Source organism: Malaclemys terrapin, chromosome 9 (assembly GCF_027887155.1).
Source record: "Malaclemys terrapin pileata isolate rMalTer1 chromosome 9, rMalTer1.hap1, whole genome shotgun sequence".
In the NCBI taxonomy this organism is placed as follows: Eukaryota; Metazoa; Chordata; order Testudines; family Emydidae; genus Malaclemys; species Malaclemys terrapin.
In genome coordinates this window covers 106291226-106297053 of record NC_071513.1, presented here as the reverse complement: position 1 = coordinate 106297053, position 5828 = coordinate 106291226, and positions in this window count along the sequence as shown.

The following is a 5828-nucleotide window of genomic DNA, read 5'->3' as shown; positions in this document are numbered from 1 at the left end:
GTGCCCCTGAGCCCAAGTTGAGACCACAGTGGCCCCTTTTCATTTTTTCCACTGGCTTTTCCTTGCTTAGTTCCAATGACTGAGCTGCTCATGCACCTGTCACTGGTCCAGGGATGGTTGCAAAACGGGAGGGATGGGGTTGTGGTGGAAAACACTCACGGTCTGCTTCCTCTGGGGGAAGGTTGCAAAACGGGAGGGATGGGGTTTTGTTCAAGCGGGGGGTGTATGTGTGTGTGTGTCTTGCAGACTGGATACTGTGCCCTGATTCCCCAAGAAGACCGTTATTATCTGTGACTGCAGAGATCTTAACACAGCACTGAGCATAAAATGAGCTTTAACAATATGTTGTGACTACTTACATTAAAGAAATCCAGTCCACCTTGGTTTAGGAGAAAGACCACTGATTGACCAATAAGAATCGGTTGTTGCAGATCCCCATAGTGCAATTTTTTTTTCTTTTCCATTGTCAGTGCAGCTTTTATTTTGGTGAGTTTTGCACACACATGCAGAAATGTGGACTTGTGCATCCAAAAGTTCTGCAGCCACTGGTTATGAGCCCAAGCCTTCATTGTTTCAGAAGATGTTTTGCCCTTGGGAAGGATGTAAGATGACATCATATAATACACTACACTGAATATTTGTGAATCAGCTTCTACACACAAGTCCAGCACACAGGCCTTGCTGTCTTTTCACTGCAGTCCTTGATCTTGGTGACAAATCTGTAGAGAATTACTGGAACCATAAAAAGAAGAACAGGAGTACTTGTGGCACCTTAGAGACTAACAAATTTATTAGAGCATAAGCTTTCGTGGACTACAGCCCACTTCTTCGGATGCATATAGAATGGAACATATATTGAGGATATATATATACACACATACAGAGAGCATAAACAGGTGGGAGTTGTCTTACCAACTCTGAGAGGCCAATTAATTAAGAGAAAAAAAACTTTTAAAGTGATAATCAAGCTAGCCCAGTACAGACAGTTAAGAAGTGTGAGAATACTTACAAGGGGAGATAGAATCAATGTTTGTAATGGCTCAGCCATTCCCAGTCCTTATTCAAACCGGAGTTGATTGTGTCTAGTTTGCATATCAATTCTAGCTCAGCAGTCTCTCGTTGGAGGCGGTTTTTGAAGTTTTTCTGTTGTAATATAGCAACCCGCAGGTCTGTCACTGAATGACCAGACAGGTTAAAGTGTTCTCCCACTGGTTTTTGAGTATTTTGATTCCTGATGTCAGATTTGTGTCCATTAATTCTTTTGCGTAGAGACTGTCCGGTTTGGCCAATGTACATGGCAGAGGGGCATTGCTGGCACATGATGGCATAGATCACATTGGTAGATGTGCAGGTGAACGAGCCCCTGATGGTATGGCTGATGTGATTAGGTCCAATGATGATGATGTCACTTGAATAGATATGTGGATGATCCTTTACTCTCACAGATCTTGGGAGACAGACCTGTCCTCGCTTACAAACAACCCCCCAACCTAAAGCAAATACTCACCAGCAACCACACATCACTGAACAAAACCACTAACCCAGGAACCTATCCTTGTAACAAATTCCGATGCCAACTCTGTCCACATATCTATTCAAGTGATATCATCATTGGACCTAATCACATCAGCCATACCATCAGGGGCTCGTTCACCTGCACATCTACCAATGTGATATATGCCATCATGTGCCAGCAATGCCCCTCTGCCATGTACATTGGCCAAACCGGACAGTCTCTACGCAAAAGAATTAATGGACACAAATCTGACATCAGGAATCAAAATACTCAAAAACCAGTGGGAGAACACTTTAACCTGTCTGGTCATTCAGTGACAGACCTGCGGGTTGCTATATTACAACAGAAAAACTTCAAAAACCGCCTCCAACGAGAGACTGCTGAGCTAGAATTGATATGCAAACTAGACACAATCAACTCCGGTTTGAATAAGGACTGGGAATGGCTGAGCCATTACAAACATTGATTCTATCTCCCCTTGTAAGTATTCTCACACTTCTTAACTGTCTGTACTGGGCTAGCTTGATTATCACTTTAAAAGTTTTTTTTCTCTTAATTAATTGGCCTCTCAGAGTTGGTAAGACAACTCCCACCTGTTTATGCTCTCTGTATGTGTGTATATATATCTCCTCAATATATGTTCCATTCTATATGCATCCGAAGAAGTGGGCTGTAGTCCACGAAAGCTTATGCTCTAATAAATTTGTTAGTCTCTAAGGTGCCACAAGTACTCCTGTTTTTCTTTTTGCGGATACAGACTAACACGGCTGCTACTCTGAAACTGGAACCATAAACTCCCTGAACATTAAATCTCACCAAATGAGGGTCAATCCATCCTCATCATTATATCTACTCATTATACTCCACACCCGTACATAGCCACTATATGAACTTCATACCCTCATCTCTCAATGCCTGTACTTTGACCCATCAACCTTTTACCCCCAATCAGGGATATTGCAGATTATGTATTCCTTATGCCACCTGATTTTAAACCAAACTTTGCACCATCGATAATTCTGTACACTATTCCCTGATAACCATAAACTTTTATGCTCAAACTCTGTTCACTTTTTTTTTAAATCATTTTAATAAAAATTTTAAATCTGTTGAAACTGGTCTAGGTCTAGGCGAGAGAATGTCTCAGGGCCGCCCGGGGGAGGGGAGGGAGGGGGGGGAAGTGGTGCAATTTGCCCCAGGCCCCAGGGGCCCCGCAGGGGCCGCCATGAATATGTTGGAGTCTCCCCCTACATCCGTCTTCCCCCATCCCCCGGCATCTCAGTGCGCTGTGTCCGGGAGCCGCCCTGGCGCGTTGCAGCTAAGCAGCTGGTATACATACCATTAAGGCATTTAATGTTTTTAAATAATGTATTTAGTGTATTTTCAAATTATTACAAAGCAAAGCAATTTTTGGGGCCCCTTCCATAAAAAAAAGTTGTAATACTATAGTAACATGTATTTGGAAATGTAAAAAATAACCAGTGAAATACATTCAAAAATTAATTTATAATAATTTGAAAATACACTAAATCTAGCATTTGAAAACATTAAATGCTTTAATGGAATGTAGACATTTGCAGTTACATAATGGGCTGTCGCTGGATGATGGTGATGGTTGGTGCAAATGGGCTGTCGTTGCCTCGGGGTGGTGCTGCTGTTGCCCAGGGCTCCGGGGGGAGCTGGGCTCTGGGTTGGGGGGCGCCCGGCTCACAGGGGCTGGGCTCAGGGATGTGGGGAGATGGGGTCAGGGGGTGTCCGGCTCAGAGGGGCTGGGCTTGGAGTTGGGGGGTCATGGCTGTGGGGGGATGGGGTCAGGGGGTTGGCCGGCCCAGAGGGGCTGGGCTCCGAGCTGGTGGTTTGGGCTGTGGAGGGGATGGATGGGGTCTGGAGGTGTCCAGCTCGGAGCTGGGGGTCATGGCTGTGGGGGGATGGGGTCAGGGGGTTGTCCGGCCCCTCCCTTACCATGCCGCTTACCCCCTCTACCGGAGCCTCAGCGTGCCACATCCAGGACGCGGGGGGATGGGATGGGGGAAGACGGACGTGTGGGGAGTCTCCGACATACTTCGGGCCTGGGGCAAATTGCCCCACTTGCCCCCCCTCCCCCCCCCCCCCGGGCGGACCTGCTGAATAGTGGTGACTGGGAATGGGCGGGGGGGGGGGGGGGGGAGTGTAGCAGATGACAATTTGAGGTGAATATTCTCTTGGCCAGATTCTACTGGGTTTATGGTGCTGTGTGCTATGGACTGGAGCAAAGTGGCTGGTGAATAACCAAGAAGCTGGTTAATAATTATTTTCTAAATTCAGCTTTCTTCTTTCTCTCTCTGTGAATTATCACTAATTCAAAATAGTGGTTTGTAAGTTGACTGGATAATGATAATAGCATAATCTCTTGTTAGAACATTGTAAACCCTACTACCTGATTTTTATATAATACACTCACTATACATAATACAAGAAATCCCTGATGTTAGAACCTGGCTAAGCCGCTACTGTAGGGGGCTCATCACCCAGCAGCTGGGGGCCACCATGTGGGCTCGGCAGGGCTGCTGGCCACGGGGCCAATGGGTGTGGGTGGGATCTCAGGAGTCATGTCCCAGGGATATGCCCCACTCCCCAGCACTGCTCCAGCTCTGAGCTGTCGCCACTGCCTGGGACCTGTGGGGCCCTACCTGCCTCCCCAGGGAAAGAGCCACCTGGGATTGGTGCAGAGGCTGGGCCAGTCTCAGCCAGTCCCAGAGGACGGCTGGAGGAGGGGGAGAGTGTGGGAGGCTCAGCTGGGTCCTGCCAGGCATGTGGGTCCTGAGGGAGCCTGGCCCGGGTAGGCCCTGCTCCTGCTCCAGCCTGGCTGATTGCACCCCCCAAGGGGCCGGAGTTATCCTGCCCCAGGACAAGCTCTGGCTGCGCTGCTGGCTCAGCCTGGCAGACACAGTCACCGCCCATCAGGGCCGGGTATTGTGGCTGGGGGTTAGGGTGTGGGAGAGTAGGTCTCTAGTGGGTCTGGGGGGGTGCTGTGCAGTGGGGGGTGGGGAGATCTGTGTGTGTTCGGGCACTGGGAAGTGTGCAGGGGTCTGGGTGGGGCACTGTGCAGTTGTGGCAGTGGGGCGGTGGGAGGCACTGGGCAGTGAGGGAATCTGTGGGGGGGCTCTGGGCGGGGAGGGGCAGGGCACTGTGCAGTTGTGGGAGGGCTGTGGGGGGTCTACAGCTAGGGGGCACTGGGCAGTGAGAGGATCTGGGGGGGGTTCGGAGTGGTCTGTGGGAGGGCACTGGGCATGGGGGTTTGTGGGGGTCTTTTCACGTATTCACACACAAAAACGTGAAACAGCATGCCTCAATTGTCCAATAGATCAATTTGGCACATTAGCCAGGAGGAAGCAGACCGTGAGTGTTTTTGACCACAAACCCCATCCCTCCTGATTCGCAACCCCAGGTGCATGAGCAGACAAGTCATTGGAAATAAGGAAGGCGGAAGCCAGTGGAAAAAATGAAAGGGGCCACTCTGGTATGACCTTGGGCTCAGGGGCATGCTAGCCAGGAGGAAGCAGATCGATGAAAGGGGCCACTCTGGTCTCACCTTGGGCTCAGGGGCATGCTCCGTACCGGACTCACACACAAATACGTGAAACAGCGCGCCTCAGTCGTACAATAGATCAATTTGTCACATTAGCCAGGAGGAAGCAGATCAACCAAAGGGGCCACTCTGGTATCACCTTGGGGTCATGGTCCCGCCCCGAAGGGGAAGAAGCATGATGGGAGCACAGGGCTGGGCTGGCCAGTGTGCGTCTGGCAGCTCCCGGTTTGTAAACAGTGCCATTGTACTGGGCTGGGTGGAGCAGGGTTGTCCCTGCCGTGCCATGACCCATCTTCCATTGCCCCCGGCCAGCCCGTCGCTCTGAGGACTCTGCCCCCCATGCCCCATGTCCCCATTTCCCGCCTTGGGGACCACAAATATGTTTAGCACCAGGCCCACAAAAAGTTAATCCAGCCCTTTTTGGGGTGCAGGCTCTGGGATGGAGTTGGGGTGCAGGCTATGGGTAGTTTGAGTGAGGGGTGCAGGCTCTGACCTGGGGCATGGGATTGGGGTACAGGAGGGGGTGCAGACATGTGGGCTCTGGGAGGGAGTTAGCAACTCAGCACGTTATATAAGAGAAATGAGCTGCAGTGATTTCATATAGGCATAGAAACTGATAGAAGACACTTTTACATATTCAAAATGTGAGAGGCAGAGTTGGAGGGAGGGAGTGTCTGTACAATATTTCACCGCATTCAGTCTCCTGGCTGGATCAGTAACGTAGCCGTGTACAGGGCCGCCCAG